At 32.1% G+C, this 20,118-nt stretch overlaps 1 long non-coding RNA gene across 1 annotated transcript; it reads right to left on the reverse strand.

Annotated features, from left to right (window-relative positions):
- Positions 1-1,282: 1,282 nt before the first annotated feature.
- On the reverse strand, positions 1,283-19,614 carry LOC120596590 (uncharacterized). The gene is made up of 3 exons (XR_005651202.1): positions 19,578-19,614; positions 14,327-14,376; positions 1,283-1,295 (listed from the first exon to the last, which is right to left on the reverse strand). It is a non-coding gene; the product is annotated as an uncharacterized LOC120596590 (long non-coding RNA).
- Between the last annotated feature and the right edge of the window lie 504 nt (positions 19,615-20,118).

Below are 20,118 nucleotides of genomic sequence, written 5' to 3' on the forward strand. Positions count from 1 at the left end.
ATATAAAAGATCAAATTGTATAGAGGTAGAGAATCACTAAAAGGAAAATATGTTAATGATCTGATTTTGCAAGTAATGCCATTCAATTCCTCCTTGCACCAGAGACCCTATTTGCTTCTCTTTGCATGTAATAGTTGTGATGCTAGGATCTTCTAGCTCTTTCCCAGTTACTTGCTGGTCTTATTCCCAAGCTCCTCATCCCTGAAAGTGGTCAAAGGGGTGCCAGGTAACTATCCATCAGAGATGTTGTCAAAAGGATTTCTGCTCTAGTTTTGGGTGAGATTAAGCACCTTTTAAGTTCCTTTCAAACTTCTGGACACTATAACTTTACTTCTACTTTCCTCTAAATGATGGATGTGTTTTTCAAAGCACACTAAGACTGTGGCTATATAAGGCGGGTCAGTAAATGAATTGTTTTATTGTCATAGAATAAAAACTTCATATTTTTGTTTATATGAACCATAGTGATCTTGAGTTCAGTCTTCTTTGAGACATGAATTTAACATTTCCTTAAATGGGCATTTACCTGTACTTTGAATACCACCATGCTCCATGAGCAGGCTAATTCCAATATCAGAAATAGCATCTTCTCCATGAAGTTTTTTTAGACATTTAGTTTTTACTCACCAAGTTTAGTTGGATATATGTAAATTATATAATTCCTTGATTTACTTGTCAATTAGGTATGAGAACAAACATGAATCTCGGTCTATGGACTCAAGTCTTTAGCATATAACATATTTATCTTAGTCTTTATATAAATGCAAAAGCTAATATAAAATTCGAGTTCCTTCTTCTGGTTGTGCAAAGTTTTCTCAAGCCTTGATAGAATAAAAGCAAAATGGCAACCACCTCATAACCCCTACCGTGACTCATCTATCTGCATGAGGTGATTACAATGTCCATTGCCCCTGTTGATTTCTTCTGGTAATTTTGCTGCTTTCATGCTTATGACTTTAACTTTTTCTTTATGGTAATGGTAATGCTTATTCTCAAGGTTCTGCCTCCTTACACACCATACACACAATGTCACCTACTGCAGCCATCTGAGGACTTGCCATCTAACTTGAGGTCTGTCACCAACTGGGGAGTAAATCTCTGTTACTAGTGAAACCAGTCTTACCACCAGTTTCTTTACAGTTTACAAGACATCTCTCTTATTGCTGTCCACAATTTTCTTCTCCTGTCTTCCATTCCAGAAGACCTGACATGATCTCTTTAACAGGACCAACAGTTAATTTCAAGAAGCTTCTTTTATTCTGTTTGGCCTCAAGCTTTCCATGTCTAGTTACTTTCTTGAAGGAGAGAAAAAAAAAAAAGAGAGAGAGAGAAAATTCAAGCATAAATTAACATCTCAAAAACTATTTGCCAATATCATTTTAAGCCATTTACCTTTAATGAGCACTTGTTATTTCCTTGTAAAGAATGTAATATGTGATTCTATGTATTCATCTTTCACTTGATGTTTCTCTCTGCTATGTATATAACTAATATGGAGCTATCTATGTCAGTGTTTATGTGATAGTAAATCAGTCTTAGGTATCCATATTCTGAGGACTTAGCAGTTCCCTTTGTATAGCATCTAGCACTTATGTCCACTCTTCTCTAAAACCATTAATCCAGAAACACTTCCTTAATTTTATGAAGAATCTCTGTGATAATAATCTACTCTATTAAAGAAAAAATGAGTACAGAATAAAATGTTGGTCACCATTGTTTCTTGCTTCTCAGTTAAGCAACAACATTTCTTGATTCTATATATACTCTTTAATTTAACCACTAGCTTCAGGTTCTCCAAAAGAGCTCTGAAACTGTTATAAGAATCACTGTTTTTGTAAACTGATGAGTCTCTCAAATATATATGTAATGTATTTTGAATAGTCACAGTGTTTTCTCCTCAGATCACATTTTAAAAACCTGGTTAAGTTAAATTTCTAATTCACCCTCAGTAGGTGAAAACAGTCTTGTTATCTATATTTGTAGCTTCATTTAGATACAAGCAGGACGAAAATTGAGAAGGAAAGAAAACAAAAACCTTGCCATGTCAAACAACAGTATTTTTAAAAATATTTTTTTCACCAGCAACATTTATTAGCATTCATTTTGTGTAAAGTCCTACATTAAATGTAATGAGAAATCTTATTCAAGAGCTTATGCTCCGGTCAAGATGGTGAAATAGGTAAATGCTCTGCTTGCCTCCTCTCACATCCACATCAAATTTACAACTAAACTATAGAACAACCATCATTGGGAGTTGCCTGAAATCTATTTGAACAGAAGTCTTACAACTAGGGGCACACAGAAGAGGCCACGTCAAGACTGGTAGGAGTGGAGATGCAAAACAGACCGCTCCTTCAAACACATAAGGTGGATGAGAATTGGGAGAAATATTTCAGCTGCAGAGGTCCCCCTGGGAAGAGCAAGGGGTTCCAGCCCCACAATTGGCTCCCCAGCCCAAGGTTTCAGTGCCAGAAATTGAAGTCCCCACAACTTCTATCTGTGAAGAACCAGCTGAGATTGTGGCTAAGAGAGGTAAAGGGCTGAGGGAGTTGCCAGTGTTCCTCTTAAAGGCCTCACATGTACTTACTGGTTGATAGACTCACTCACTCTGAGCTCCAGTGCTGGGGCAGCAGCTCAAAAGGCACCAGGGACATACAAGGAGGAATTGAATTGTCTGGCTACAAGGCAAGGTCTGAAGGAGCATTTTTCTTCCAGACATAAGTGCTGGCAGAGGACATTTTTCCTTTGTTAAGCACTCTCCCACCCAGCTTGCGAACCTAGACGGACATCATATCTGAGCCTCTATCAATGTATCTAACACTGGTCACCCTGCCCTGGTGTTTTCCTTGAGACCCCGGCCCTCCCAACGTGAGGGCCCACCCAAGCCTTTTCCAGTGGATTTTCCATACGAATGGCCTACTTGGCTTATGCTGCAGACTTTCCTAAAATTTCTCAAAGTTTCACAAGACCTAAACAAACAACATCTGGCCTCAGAGTGCCCTGTATTTCTTGCAGAGCAGCCTCATGCCTGGCTCTAGTGACAGCCGGCTTTCGTTTGTAGGTTGGCCACTCGAAGCACATCCAAGCCCAATATGGGAGGCGGCCATCTACAGATTGCTTGGTAGTTCATACCAAGTGGCCCAGGCAGGGCACAGGTTGCAGCTGAATTTGGCCTGTGGCAGGCCCCACCCAGAAGGTACTGGCCTGCATGCCCAATGGCCATCTTTGGTCTGAGCTGGAGTACCACCCGGTGTCACATCTGAGGATGTGACCAAGGGCAGGCAGGGCAGGCACCCAAAGAGCAGGCAGAGCAGGCACCAGAACTCTGCTAAAGTGAATCCTACTCTGTAAGGTCAGCCTTGTCACAACAGTTCATCCACTAGTCAAGGCCTGTTATTATAACCAATCAGCCTAAGGGTTAATCCCTCCCATTGATGAGCAAATAGCGACAAAGGCTCAACTGCAACAGGAAGTCATACACAACCCATACAAGGGACATACCTGGAGCACCAGGCTTGGGTTACCAGGGAAGACTGTGCCACTTGAATTCATAGCACACTGACTACATATGGCCACTGTACTAAGACCAGGACATGTAGCAGTTCTACCTAATACATAGAAACTAACATAAATAGGCAACCAAAATGGAAAGACAAAGAAACATGTCCCAAATGAAAGAAGAGAGCAAATCTCCATAAAAAAGGAACGCAACAAAATGGAGACAAGCAATCTACCAGATGCAGAGTTCAGAACACTGGTTATAAGGCCACTCAATGAACTTAGGGGAAGAGTAGATGAACTCAATGAGAACTTTAACAATGTGATAGAAAACATAAAAGTGGAGAGAGAAAACATAAAAAAAGAACCAGTTAGAAATGAAGATGACAATAACTGAAATAAAGAATACCTTAGGAGGAACTAACAATAGATTAGATGAAGCAGAAGATCAAATAAGTGATTTAGAAGATGGAGTAGTGGAGGACACCCAATCAGAACAGCAACAACAACAACAAAAAAGAATCTTAAAACAATGAGGATAGTTTAAGGGGCCTCTAGGACAACATCAAGCGTACCAAAATTGGCATCATAGGACTACCAGAAGGAGAAGAGAGAGAAAGCAAGAAATTAAAAAGCTATTTCAAGAAATAATGATTGAAAACTTTCTAACCTGGTGACAGAAATAGACATACAAGCTTAGAAAACATAGATTGTCCCAAACAAGATGAATCCAAAGAGGCCCACACCAAGACACATCATAATTAAAATGCCAAAGGTTAAAGACAAAGAAAGAATATTAAAAACAAGATAAAAACAGTTACCTAACACGGGAGCTCTCATAGACTGTCAGTTGTTTTCTCAACAGAAATTTTGCAAGCCAGAAGAGATTGGAAGGAAATATTCAAAGTGATGAAAAGTAAGGACCTACAACCAAGAGTACTGTACCCAACTAACCTATCATTTAGAACCAAAAGACAGATAAGATCTTCCCAGGCAAGAAAAAGCTAAAAGAGTTCATCAGCACCAAGCCAATATTACAAGAAATGTTAGAGGGACTTCTTTAAAAAGTTAAAAAAAAATAAAATAAAAAATAAAAAATATGAAGAGTAAAATGGCAATTACTACATAGCTAGCAACAATTACTTTAAATGTAAGTGGATTAACTGCTTAAATCAAAAGACATAGGGTGGCTGAATGGATAAGAAAACAAGACTTTTGCATGTGCTGCCTACAAGAGACACACTTCAGATCAAAACACACACATAGATTGAAGGTAAAGTTATGAAAAAAGATGTTTCATGAAAATGGAAACAAACAAACAAAAGCTGGGGTAGCAATACTTATACCAGATATAATAGACTTTAAAACAAAGGCTATAACAAGAAACAAAGAAAGACTCATTTATTCCACTTCTGGATATTTATCTGAAGAAACCCAAAATACTATTTTGAAGGGACATATGAACCCATATGTTTATTGCAACATTATTTACAGTAGCCAAGATATGGAGGCATCCTAAATGTCCATCAGTGGATGAATGGCTAAAGAAGAAATGGTATATGTATACAGTGGAATATTACTCGCCATAAAAACAAAAAAAAGAATGAAATCTGGCCATATGCAACTAATGGATTGATATAGAGGGTATTTGTTGGGTAGACTAAGTCAGAAAGAGAAATACAAATGTCATATGTGGAATCTAGAGAACAGGATAAACAAACAAAAAAAGTAACGGAAAGAAGCTGATAACCACAGACAGCATTTTGTTGGTTGTCAGATTGAGGGGTAGGGGAATGGATGAAGAGGGGAGGGGAGTAAGAAGTACAAATTGGTGGTTACAAAATAGTCATGGGCTTTGTAGAGTATAGCATGAGAAATGTAGTTAGCATTGTAATAACTACGTATGTGTCTGATGCGTATTGGATTTATCAGGGTTATCACTTCCTGAGTTATATAAATATCTGATCACTGTGTTGTACAACTAAAACTAATATAATATCGTATGTCAACTATAATTGAAAAAAAATTTTAAAAAGAGCTTATGCTCTGAGCAATGTTGTTGAGATAAAATATAAATTTTAATGATGAGGGCAAATATTTATTTATATACCTACCCAGAAGCATCTCAACTGTGGAATTATTCTAAAAGATTTTTCAAAAACAACCATGTATTTTTAGTAGTAGACCACACTGAAAACTGAGGAATAATTTGAAACAATGTGAAGACATTATACCCTGTCCTGCTTTGACCACTAGATTCAAGCTGTCAAGACATTATACCCTGGTCACTCACAACCCATTGAGTGACCAGGGTATAATGTCTTGACAGCTTGAATCTAGTGGTCAAAGCAGGACATTTTAATCCTAATTGAGAATAGAAATAATATGGTGTTCATATGGTGACATATGGATTTTGGTGTTTTTTATTATTTATATATTTTGTAAGATAATAAATTTTTAAAGAGTTGTGGAAATTTAAATAAAAATGTATAAAGATAGCCCTTCTTGACCTGGTCTGTTGTTTTAATCATTTAATTTTTTGAAGTTAAGTTAGGTAATTTTAAATAATAATTAATCTAAAACAGTTCAGGTCATAGGTATGCAAATGAAACAATCAGCTACTATATAAAATCCAACATATTTTATGTTGAAGGTCATATGTTATGTAGTATATGATATATAATATATATGCATCCAAATTATGCAAGATTTATGAAATACTCCAGTCCACAGAAGCATTTATAAAACAAATGGGTATGAATAGGGTACAATTGACCTGCCATTGCTGGAACTTTCTCATTATTATTTTCTTTCTAGTTTCAGTATTGAACATGCATTGACTTTTCAAGTCTTTTCATAGCGGGCACATTAGAAATACATCATTCGAGGGGATAAGATGCAAATAAAAACCAGATAATATTATTTAGCTTAAAAGTATCAAAAGAACCTCAAAAGACTGATAGATTAGGTATATTTTAAACAGAAATGTGAATACAGACACAGTGTCTGGCAGAGTGCAGAATCTGGATCTGTTGTGATGCCACTACTTATTATAATAAATTATCAACCCCTAAACCTAGAAAGAACATCTAAGATAGGTTTGTCCATCCTTCCCTCTAGCATGAGAAAACTGAGACTGAGATTAAAGTTAGGTAATTCATTTAAAGTCTATAGTAAGTCTTGATAGAGTCAGGCCTACAACTCTTATTTTACCAATTCTAATGTTCTGCTTGAATTGCAGGAGGGGCCTTAACAATATGTATCATGGCAATGAAGTACCTTGTGCATAATAGACACGTATGCATTAAATGTATGCATTAAATATTAAGTTTCTGAGAACTGTTCATAAAATGAAAAAATATCACAATTTTTGGAAAATGATAGCATTTTATAAATATAATTTCAGATTAGTAAACACCGAAGCAAATTTTTTTTTCATCCAGTCTCTTCTAGTATTCATGGTCTCATAACTTCATCTTTTCTCTAACCGAAATACTTTTTTAAATTCTTGTCTTTCTTTTGATTTACTTAATTAGAAAAACAAGAAGTAATTCAAATTCTTAAGGTGAACACTTTCATTTTCCTTTGTTCTAAACCACTTACACTGGCACCTTTCAGAGTCTCTCCCTCTTATTTAATATTCCCCTGTACTCATTCTTTGCCTTTTATGAGAAAATTTCCTGAGATTTGCTCTATTCTGTGAAACAAAGCCTAGGCAACTGTTTGGATGCCCCAGCAATGCCAAACGTCCCATGTTGTTGTTTTCCCTCCCATTGCTGAGCTCTTGTTTTCTTGTTTGTTGTCAATTAAATGGCCAGAAGGGACCTACCAGAAGTCCACCTGCAATGCCTGAGCCATCAACTTCCTTCTCAGAATGAGTATTAAAAAAAACAAGATATACACTCCGATCTGTAGGTCACAGAAGTCTCATCAGTTCATATCATGCAGCTCTGAACAATTTTAAATATTCCTGTCAGGTTACATTTCACACAACACAACCACAATATATAGAATGCACTTAGATCTTTCTGAGTTGAGGGAAATAAATGTGATGATGAGGAATCAGAAACATGAGCACTAGCTACATGGAAGAACTACCTTTAGAGAGATCAGAAATCTAAAAAAAAAAAAAAAATCAATTAATAACTCAGTCAGTCTTCCACACAGATTATTGTGAAGAAAATGAGGCTATTTTTTTCAAAATAATAATCATGTTTTCTAAGAGTTGTCCTGCTAAAAATATAGCTTCTCCTGAGAAGCAGCTTCATGCTCCCTTTAAATAGCTCCATTTGGCTTGCATCACTGCTTGTCCTTATCTTAACTGAATAAGATCTAATGTCCTTCTAAATGAAAGTAATTTTTAGACTCAGTCACATTGCACATTTGACAATCCCTTCCAGATGTGATTATGTAGAACTATCTCTAACATTTACTATGAGCAAAGAGGGTTTGGAGATGTCATATAGAAAATTGCTTTTTCTGGCCCTTCTAGGATTAAAATAGGGGGGTGGTCCTTATGACATTGAATATAGGTGAGTTACATGCTGACTTTGAAAAGAGAAGCATTTCCCTGGGCTGTGAATGGGAGCGCTGATTTCCCTTTTGAGGCTAAGAGATACCCTGTGATGAAAACCACTGTATAAATGCAATATGCCTTTGTTCACAGCACTGGCAGGTGTTGTTAAAGCCTTCTATCCTAACTGACAATGTTCCAGAAACCTGACCTGCCACAACCCTGTTATTCCCACAATAGCAAGGCCCTGAACAGAATAGTTATTTGTGCAAATTGTTCAATTTCATTGTGGTACTTAATAGGTAGGAACAGCAGATTCTTATGGTTTGATTTTATACAGATAATCAGAGTAGATAAATGGATATGTTTGAGTATGAGTGTATATATATACATATATGTGTGTGTATATATGTGTGTGTGTGTATATGTCTGTGTGTGTGTGTGTATATGCACACACACATATATTAGAACTCCACATACAGGTACATACACACATAATCCCCATAATAATGCTGGGCTTAGACTTCTATCTCTAAATGCAGTGGCTCTAGAAATGTCATCACGTGATTGCAGATCTAAGACTACTCCATTTTAACCTCTGTCAAATATTCAGAGCTGTTTTTGCACACTTGAATTGGCCATATCAACAATTGTACATCCAGCTTTTTCTCTCTCATTATTACCATCTGGGACACAATATCAAGCTGCTCATTAAGATGGTAGAAAATACCTGTCAAAAAATAGGTTATATTAAATGGCACAGTATAGGGAAAAAGGGAAATTAAGACAATTACTGGAAAAAATGTAGGGGAAGTGGACTTTCAAAACAAATGTGCAAACAGAAAATACAAACATAGCAATTTAATTGATTATCTCCTAGAAAATTGCTTTAGCTGTCACCCAGCGTAGAATGTCGTTATTCTTGAGCTTCACTGTTTAAATATCTATTTTTTTTCACTTTTTTCTTTTTTTATTATGGTGACATTGGTTAATGGAATCCAATAAGTTTCAGGTGTATAATTTAGCAGAAGGTATGTGTGTGTGTGTGTGTGTATATATATATATATATATATATATATATATACACATATGTGTGTGTGTGTGTGTGTATATATATGTGTGTGTGTATATACATATATACACACACACATATATATATTGCATTATGTGTTCACTGTCTATAGTTAGATTTCTTTCTGTCATCACATATGTGACCCCTTTCACCCATTTATCTCCCATCTTCCCCCTCGCCCCTACCCTCTGGTGATCACTAATCTATTGTCCATGTCTGTGAGTTTCTGTTTGTCCTATTCATTTGTTGCTTTTAGGTTTATATCCCACATATAAGTGATATTGTGATTTTCAACCTTTTCTGTCTGACTTATTTTGCTTAGTATGATTATCTCAATGTCCATCCACATTGTAGCAAATGGCAGTATTTCATCTCTTCTTATGGCTGAATAATATTCCATTATATATATGTGCCACAAAGTTTGGACCACGCTGATCACCTAGCTTATGGTGTTAGAACCTGAAAGATCTGGGTTCAAATCATCATTATGTCATTTAGTACACATGTGACATTAGATAATTTACTTATCTCTATAAATCTCAATTTACACATCAGATTCTCCTGTTAGTTTGGAGAATTAAGCAAGGTAATATATATTTGTGCTTTTTCCAGTACCTGGAGCATAGTAAATGACAAATTGTGACTACAGAACTATTTTCAGAGAATTCTGCTGTACTGTGAGTGTAAGATATAAAGAACTTCTGAAGTATATCTTCATGCATTTTTACCATTTTAATTTATATGCCATTACTCAAATTATTTTTTATTCTAAGATAAATACAGTTTATTTTTTTAATCTGTAAGCAGGATGTATTAGTTGGCTTTAACAGACACAAATATAGCAATGGCAAACAAGACAGAGCTTCTCTCTTGCATAAATGTCAAGATAATGACTGTCCCAAGAATAGCTCTGCTCTATGAGGCCATTCAGGAGTCCAGATTTCTTTAATCTTATTGTGCTTAGAGTGTCACCTTCATCTAGCTGATCAAAAGAATATTTCTGTCTGTGTTATAGCCAGTAGGAAGGTGGGAAGAGGAAATAGAGGCCAAGCCCCTTTTCTTAAAATGTACTACCTGGAAATTTTTTTACTTCACTTTTGCTTACATCCCATTAGCCAGCTTATTTAAGCACACCTAGACACAAGAGCAGCTGGGAAATGTTGTCTACAGCTCATTGCCATATGCCTAGTCAAAACTCAGTAAATTAAACTAAAACAATTTGAAAGACAATTAAGAATTTATTTCAGAAAGTGTATGTATCGGAAAGTGTATGTATTAGTTATCCATTATTGCATAACGAACTATCTCATTATATAATGGCCTAAAACAATAACAATTTATTTAGCTCATAGTTCTAAGGATTGAATTAGAATTATTCAATTTAATAATTTTAATTATAAGATTAATTGGTGGTACTGATGGGGTTCATTTATGTGGCAGAGATCAGCTGGAAGCCTATATGGGGGCTGACTGCTTCTCAGCCGGAGTGTTTCAACTCTCTCTTGTCTTCCCTTCCAGTAAGCTAGACTTGGCCTATTTGCCTGGTAGCTGTGCAAAGTTCTTGAGAATCAGCCTTGTAACTTGCAGAATGTCACTTTCACTACATGCTGTTGGCCAAAGCAAATAACAGGGCCAGCACTGATTTAAGAGGTGGGAAAATGCATTCCACCTTTCGATAAGAGGAGCCGAAAGCCACAATGTAGCAAGGCAGAATTTTTGCAATCTACTTCAGAAAATAATCAAATTATCTTTATTATTTATAAATTTACTATAGTATAAATATAAGAAAGCAATCTTTGTGAAGTATGTGATGTTAATTCGAGACAGATCAAGTCTCGAATTATCATAATCCAAAGTATTATCATAATCCGAAGGAAAATGTTAGGTCCTTAAGTTACACACATATAGTTATGCCCACAGTTGCAAGATATTTAAATCAAATTTAGAGCTTTTACAGTATACACCCAAGTCATGTGTTACATGGTAGCAGATCTCTGTTTCGGTTTCTGTGAACTATCCAATGATCTGGGGGTGGGGGAGAGGAGTGATAAACATGATGTCGTCTGAGGACAAAATAAATCAGATAAACATTACACAATAGTGGTAAGGGAACTGGCCTGGATGTCAGAATAGCTTAATTCTAGTTCAAGCCTAGGGCTCAATTTAAGTGATTTTCACAAATTTGCTTCATATCTTTGAGCTCAGTTTTCTTTCCACAATTTTTAATGTTTGGACTAAATTATATATAACATTCCTTCCATTTTGACTTGTGTCTATGAGTTCCTAAGAATGCCAAATTTTTTTTTTCAGGCGACTAAAGTCTACAAGCATATGAATAAAAAAAGGAGTACAAATGATCAGAATATTTAGTGCCAAATACCAAGATATTCAGGAACATGCAGATATAAATTTAAATTCTGTGTGTCTGAGCCAAGTTGAAAAATCTATATGTTTGGAAGTCAACTACAGAGACTTTCTTCTTCAGAAGAAACCAATGTTATTATTAAAAAAAAAAAAATGTTGATTTTTGTATGTCAAATAATCTCATAACAATTATAATAACAATGAAAATATATTTCTAGGAGAATATAACATAAAATCTTAAGTGGATTTGTTTCTTAAAACAACCATTGAGCTCTATGTAGGATCTTATGTTTTCATATTTGTAAAATATATGAACTTAAATAAAAATTTATTATTTTTAACTTTGTAAACTGACACTAGAATAAAAAGCAATTTCTTAATACAACAAAAGGTGTTATATAATCTAGATGGGTGACAAAAACACAAAAGCAATGCTGGCATTGGCATATGGCTTTCTAAAACAAATGTTTATTTCTACATATCTCACTACAGTTTGGGCAATGCCTCAGAATTTAAAAGTACTCTATTGATTCACTATGTCAGTGGCTATGAAAGTATGGTCATACGATCAGGACCATCAGCATCAGCATTGCCTATAAACTTGTTTGAAGTGATAATTCTTCAACCATATGTCAGATACAATGAATCAAAAACTGAGACGATCCCAGTATTTCAACAAATCCTACTGGAGATGTTGATGTGCACTAAATTTTCAGAACTACTGGACTAGCCAACTTAGTGAATACTTAGTAAATCATCTACACAGTAAATTTAGAGGCATCTAGATTGAATGAACTCATTATCCTGTCGTCTTAATTATTATCTCTTTCTGCTTTAAATAGATCAACAAATGTTGCTTCTATTTTTTATATGAATGTAGTCTTTGTGCAGATTAATGTTCCCTGGAAGAATTCACGTGACTTTACCTCATTAGGAGAATGTGAGCATGTGCCTGGTATGTAAAAGAAATTGATTAATATTTGTTAACTTCATTTATTGTAATTTCATAGAAAACACAAAATGAATTCTTTAAAAAAGTGTTTTAAGAAGATAAAAATTCCAACAAAAAAGGGACTTCCTAGAGTTACATTGTTTTCAAATGAAGAAGAGAACTATATGGTTTAACAATCTTTTTAAAAAAGAAGAAATCACAGCACATAGGGTATCAGGTGATTTTTCTAAAGTCGGACAGATTTTTAATTATAATATCAGGAAATAAATTTAGGTTTTTAACTCATAGTCTAGTATTCTCTGCTTTAAAATCCACCCCTCTAGATGAATTAGAGATCTAGGGAAGTATTTTATTGTTTAAAATGATCGAGGACAGAATAATAAGACAAAAATCAAGTTAAAAAATTAATCTTTATGTGCACAGAACAATGGCAAAGGATACAATTACTCCACGTAATAATGAAGAAATAAAAATTTAGATTCTCTACAAAAGATAAGTTTCTTCATTTTTTTTTATGAAGCAATATTAAGTTTTTCATTTTAAATCTTAAATAAGACATGACATCCTGGAATGCAGAGGCTTTAACTAGAAGCTTTTCTTTATTTCTTAAAAATCCTTTAAGCATAAAGAAATCAAATTCCTTACTTAGGAAAACTCTTTTTATAACATCAAAAAGAGATAAATCCACAAAAGAGGAGAAAAAAATAACTGTCTTAGGAGATTGTCATAGCAACCAGATAAGAACAAATTTGGCATAGAAAGCAACCTGATTATTTCTCCTTTTAAATCAAAATTACATATCATCAAGATCAGAAGCAAAACAATTGGAAAAACAGTATAAGAATTTCAAAGTATATCACATGCAAATTAATGTTAACTCTCTCAGCACCTAAAGTAGATGCAATTATTAGATAATATACATATCATTTATTTTCATTGGATTTATAGCCTTATTCTTTCCTCTACTCCATACATTTAAAGATCACCTAAATTGATTATTCTTTTTTCAGAAATATTTTTCAAATTATTTTATTTTTATATTCCTATAAAACTGAAGACGTTCATACTGTCTTTTAATATTTTTATCTTGTTTTTAATAATATTCATTGCCCACAGTCGGTGTCTTATGAACAATTAATACTCACTTACATAGCTTTCAAAAATTTTTATCTTTACTTGTTTTTTGACAACAAAATGATGTTTATAAGTCTGTGTTTGTACTCTTACTCTAAGTGAACTCTTTGTAAAAAGGTATGGAGAAGAAATCTTTATGATATGTGCCCAGGTGAGAGCAACTTTTATCTGTTTCCAGTTTTACATAACTAGAAAAGTAACTGATGAAATGTAAGTGCAGAGTAGTCTGACTCCAACAAAAAAGGTTCAGCAAATTTCTATGAGGCCCAGACATGTTAACTGTATTTCTTGGGTTGGTAGCTCATTGACGCCCTCTTTAACTTTGGTAAAAGGTGAAAGATGTAGGTTATCTTGGTAGATGCTTATAAATTTTCTGAAATAGAATGCTTCTATTGCAAAAAAAAAAAAAAAAAGCACACTGATTCTACTAACAAAAAATTAATTGGGGCACCAATGCCAGAAATATTTGAAACTTTGCAAAATGAATTGACAGAAGACAAACCTTTGATATGTCTCTTCAGTCCCATATTCACAACCAGCTGTTCAAGGAAAGTGAGAAGAAAATTCCCAGTCTTCATCAATGCCCAGCTGAAAGCTGCTGCAACTGATGAAGAATGGCTATCTGAAGGTGTGAACAGGGAACAGAGCCAGAACAAAAGAGAATATTCATTATCCTATTCTATAGTGCATATCACCTGTGCCTTTGAATAAGCACAGAAAGGTTACTGTTGGCAAAGTAAACTTGTGGCTTCACAGTACCAATCAATCTGATAGCTAAATTAGTGAATCCTACCTTCTGAAGTCCTAACTACAAGTCTGAGAGTCTGTGATCCTGACTGGACACTGGAAAAAATAAAAAAGAGAATAAAGTCAAAATGAGTATTGACTGCATTAAAAAAAAATAAAAAAACATTTTGCATATACACTAACAAAGATTATCTTAGGTCAGATTTCATAAAAATAGAGCTTGAGACAATTTTTATAAAAGAAAAAATTTTAAAGATAATTTTGATGTGCCTACTTCAATAGCTAATAGAACAAGTAACAAAAATGATATCAATAAAGATATACATCTGGATAATAAACTTATTAATGTGCATGACAAAAATAAGACTAAAAGGATAAAAGGGAAAATAGAGTTAAGATGTTCTAAGTTATATGCATTGCCCAATGCATTGTTAATTAACTATATATTAATTAATATATTTAATAAAATTGTTTTTGAATTTTGTTAAAATGTCAAAAATTATTAATTTATTTAAAACATCAAGGATGAATAATAACATTGTAATCTCTAAGTAATCATTAAGGAAAGAGTAGAAGACTATCTATCATGTACCCTAAAGGAAAGTATTAAGTTAGAATCCCTGGAAATGGAGCCTTACATAGGGATTCCATGCAAGTAATTTAATGAGGAAGGAATTGCAAATAAACCTATGAGTAAATAAAGAAAGAAAGATAAAGCGGGGGAGAAAGCAAAGCAAAGATGTAGTTTAGAGAGTGCGTTAATGTCAACATTCCACAGGGTGTTCCCAAGCAATAATGATGACAGTGTTATTGAAAATTTAAACAAGAGAACCACGTTTTGTACCCTGCCATTTCAGTCAGTCACTGATTGCCATTACCCTGCAGGCAGTAGCAAATGTCCCAGGCATTTTCAGCCATGTAGATTCCCATTGGCAGAGGACAATTCTGAGAAGCACACAGCTCTAAGCCATTAGAAACCTATGCTTACTGTAGATGGGGGTTTAACACACCAGAAAAGGATAATAGGGTGGAGCACCAACGGTATCTAATACAAAAGGAAAAAATGGAATAATAAAACACTTAATTAATTCAGCAAAAGGCAGAAAATATAAAAAGAAAAAATATAGAACTTGTGGAACAAATAAGAAGCAAAAAATAGGATTTAAATCTAAATTATTAGTTACCATATTACATATAAACAGATTAATTTTTCCAATTAAAATACAAAGAAAAACAAACTGGATAACAAATATAAAAGCTTCTTAAAGAGACACACTTTAAATATAAAGATAAAGAAAAGTTAAAAATAAAAAAGTAAATAGTAAAATATTAAGAAAACACTAATAGTAAGACTATATAGCTGTATTAATGTCAGAAAAAGCAGATTTAAGAGAATTACAAAAGATAATGTTAGTCAGTGGAGAGAGGAATTGTTAGCAATTGGGAGGATCGTTTTATAAACTATATAGATGTCTAACTGATGTACCATATACTTGAAACTAATTTAAATAAATTTTTTAAAAATGTTATAACAACAGATATCAAAATTTAATAACATACTTGAAATACATAAAATAAAAGCTAGCAGAATCAAAAATAAATAAATAAATCTATAAGGCTCCTATAATCATCATGGGAAATTTTAACATGTATCACTGAAAAACCATTAGAATATGCAGATAGAAATATCAATAAGGATATAGATTTGACAATCAAAATTAACTAACATATTTTCAACATATATAGAAAACACACCAGATTAATAAAATAATTCAACTTCCTTCAAATTTACATACATTTACCAAAATTGACCATATATTTGGTCATAAAGAAAAGATAACTAGAAAATTCCCAAATATAGACATGAAATAATGTACTTCTGAATAATCTTGAATTAAAGAAGAAACAAAATAAAAATTAGAAAGTATTTTAAACTGAATGATAATGAAAATCGGACATATTAAAAACTTATGGAATACAACTAAAACTATGATTTAAAAAAATTTATAGCCTTAAATGCATAGGAAAAAACAAAAGATGAAAAGTCAATGTTTTAAGTATCTAATTTCCAAGAAGTTAAAAAAAAAATAGCAAATTAAACTTAAAGAAAGGGAAGAAAATAATAAACAAACATCAAGGCAGAAATTAATTCAGTATAAAAATGTACAATAAAGAATCTAACAAATACAAAGATCAGTTATTTGAAAAACATAACTTACATTTATTGACAAAACTGATCAAGGGATTAAACACATACACAGAGGGATAGAGATAAAAAAAGAACTACCAACATTAGAAAAAAATTACTCATTTCAGAATAAAAAAATTTGAAACATCTTTATGTCAATTAATTTGCAAATTTGCATGAAATCAATAAATTCTTTTAAAAAATGTATCATACTAAATGTGAAAGATATAAAAATGTGAATATTACTATATTTTTTTTAAAAATTGACTCATGTGACTCTTCTACAATCTTTTTTTATGAGACCATCACAACTTTCTTTTTCAAAACATAAAAATCACATTACAAAAACTACACAGGACAATATTTATCATAAATATAGATGTAAAAGCCCTAGACAAAAATTGACAAACTATGTGAGCAGAGTGTGCATGTGTGTGTGCATGTGTGTGTACGGTGAAGCCAAATTGGGCTTATTCAAAGAATGCAAGATTAGTTTAATATTCAAACTTTCAAAATTCTACCAATGCATTTACTAAATTAAAAGAATGAAAAGAAAAACCTATGTCATCTTAAAATGTATGATAAAGTAATTAATAAAATCAACATCCATTCATGATTTAAAAAACAACAATGACTGAATCTGAAAAGGGGTACCAAAAAGAACCCACACCAAACTCTTAATACTCTGTGATATTGGGAACAAGACAAGAATATTTTCTATCATATTTGTATTTGTATTGCATGTGAAATCCTAGCTTATATAATAATGCAAAGAAAAAATTAAATAAAATGTATGAGAATTACAAGAAAAGAATCTGTCAACATTTGCAAATAATATCATTTAAGTGAATTTATTAATGTTGATAGGTACAAACTCGTTGTGTAAAAGTCAACTTTATTTCTCTAAGGCAGCAATGATTAACAAAGCAAATTATACAATTTATATAGTTTTAATGGCACTAAAATTTACTGAATGTTAAGAAATAAATCTAACAATAAAGTGCAAGAGTTTTATGAGAAAATGCAAAATATTGTTGAGAGAATTAAAGACAGTTAAAATATTTTAAAGATGAACTAATAAAATGGTAAGTTATATAATACTCATGATTTGGAAAATGAGCATGAAAAAAATGTTGATTTTTACCAAATTGACCTATATATATAATGTAAAGTCTCAACAAGATCTAAAAAAGTAAAATAAAATTAGAAAACTAATGCCTGGGTTATAAGCTATTTATACCTTGATTTATATTTTAATTAGATATTGTTATATTTCTCTTACTACCTTATGTATTCTGCTGCTGTTGTTTAATGTAAATTTATGATTCTTATAAACCCATTAAATGGTTGATATGCCTTTCAACTTCAGTAGTTCTCTAAATATTTCATATATTATGGCAACTAATAAAAATTTAGAGAATCAATAAATTTAAAATATTTAAACATTTATATTTTTTTCTTAAAAACTCTCCAAATATAATTAAAACCACATATTTAATATATCAAATTCTCTCAATAATTTTAAAAAATAGATAAAAATTATATAAAATATCACACAGATCACAGGATCATTGATAACACTTTCAAATCAACACTACATTTAAATTTGAAAAACTTAAATGTGTTTGGTATTAATATATGTATACTTTTACTTTATTGAGGTTGTCTTTCTAAGATTATTATTGACACTTTTCTGTGAGTATAATGATATTATATTTATATCTTCCTAGGATTACTACTAACAATCTTGAGAACCAAGGGGATAAAATCTCAGAACATCAAATATTCTGATTTTCATTACCAGTCAACAAATTTTATTTTCATGTTTTTATTATAAAAATTTTCAAATCTACAAAATAATGGAAATATTAAGGTTAATGATTCTGTATACTCTTCCCTAAATTTACCAATTTTTAACATTTTACTGAGTTTCTTTATCCATTTCTTTTTGTATGTGTGAATATAAAAATTGCTAAACTATTAAAAGAAAAATGCAGACATTATGACACTTCTCTCTTAAATACTTCAGCATTTCTTAAGGACTTTAAAGACATAATTGTAAATCATCATACTTAAGAAAATAAATATCAATTTAAATATTATCTGAGTTCATATTTAAATTTTACAGTTGACTATGAATGCCCTATTTATATGTATTTTTTTACATTTTTCTTTAATCTAGTATTGAATACATTTCACACAATGTATTTAGTTGTTATTTTTTAGTCTATATAATCTAGAAGAGATCCTTTCCTTTTTTGCATATTTTTCATGACATTAATTTTGTGGAGTCAAAACAAGTAGTTTTATAGAAAGTTACATTTTCTGGGTATTTTCTAGTTATCTGCATAATTAGATCCTTGTAATTTCTTTTTCCTATAAGAATTTTACACAGTAATTTTGAGTACTTTTTATTATATATGTGAGTCAAATAATATCGGATTATTTCCCAACTGAAGGTATTAATTTGATAATTTTTCTGTGTTGACCCCAGATCTTATCATCTTAAAGGTATGCTGCTTTTTTTTTTGTATTGAATAAGTAATTTCTGGCGATACTTTGAGACTATGTGAATAAGATATTCTCTAACAAACTTTCATCTAATAGTTTTAGCATCTATTGATGGTCATTGTCTGAATTCTATGATTTGTGGAAGGTCTTGAAGTAATTTAAAGATTAACCCATTAAAAAGATAAATGTATAAATGTTTAACATTTAGACATTTAAAAATATTATCTAATGGAAAAAATAGATAAATAAAGTTATTTTATTGTTTATGTTGTTATTGTTGCTAAGAATTTTCATATTGTTCTTAGTAAAAGTGAGTCTCTAAGTCATTCAAGCTTAATAAGTATGTAAATGATGATCAAAATGCACAATATCTAAGGACCACAGTCATCTCATTCAAGTTAAAGCATATTAGATAATTGTTACAAGATATATTACCTTTATATTTCTCTATGTAATTTGATTAAACTTAATATGAATTGAATTAATGTATAATGAGTTTTCTGACATTTGAAAATAATATAGGATGAATAAATCACTTCCCTTTTGTTTTTTCATAATTAACAAATGCTTATGCTCAAAATTATTTTTTATGACCTACCATGAACCTAAGAAGTATCTTCCACTCTTCACCTTGAATGTCTTCAATTATAACTGAAACAAAACAGGAATATTTACCTGTCTACTTCAAAAAGTGAGGCATGGTAATTTATCACCAGCAAATAATTACTTTGGGAATTTAAAAATACATCCAATGAAACAAGTCATTAAATAATGGAAACATCATAAAATGCCTGCTTCAAGAAACATGATTTTCAGGAATAATCTGTTCTGTTTAATACAAACAGCTTTATTTTGATCTGTATAAGACTGTCAATCAACATTTAATTTAAAAATGGGAACAGTAGACAATAAATATAAAAGAAAAGTAGAAACTTTCTTCCTTTCTCTCTTCTCTTCTTACCTTTCTCTTCTCCACGGATTACTAGTTGAGCAATAGATAATAAAAAATAAAATACGATCTTCCAATGAATGATAACTAGCATTTATCAATTGGATGTAATGCTTCAATCACAATAAGCCTTTTTAATTCTGCATTATTAAATGCAGAATCTCACAAACACCTTATATGGTGGGTTTTA

The sequence above is a fragment of the Pteropus medius genome, unplaced genomic scaffold (assembly GCF_902729225.1).
Source record: "Pteropus medius unplaced genomic scaffold, Ma_sr-lr_union100, whole genome shotgun sequence".
Classification (NCBI taxonomy): domain Eukaryota; kingdom Metazoa; phylum Chordata; class Mammalia; order Chiroptera; family Pteropodidae; genus Pteropus; species Pteropus medius.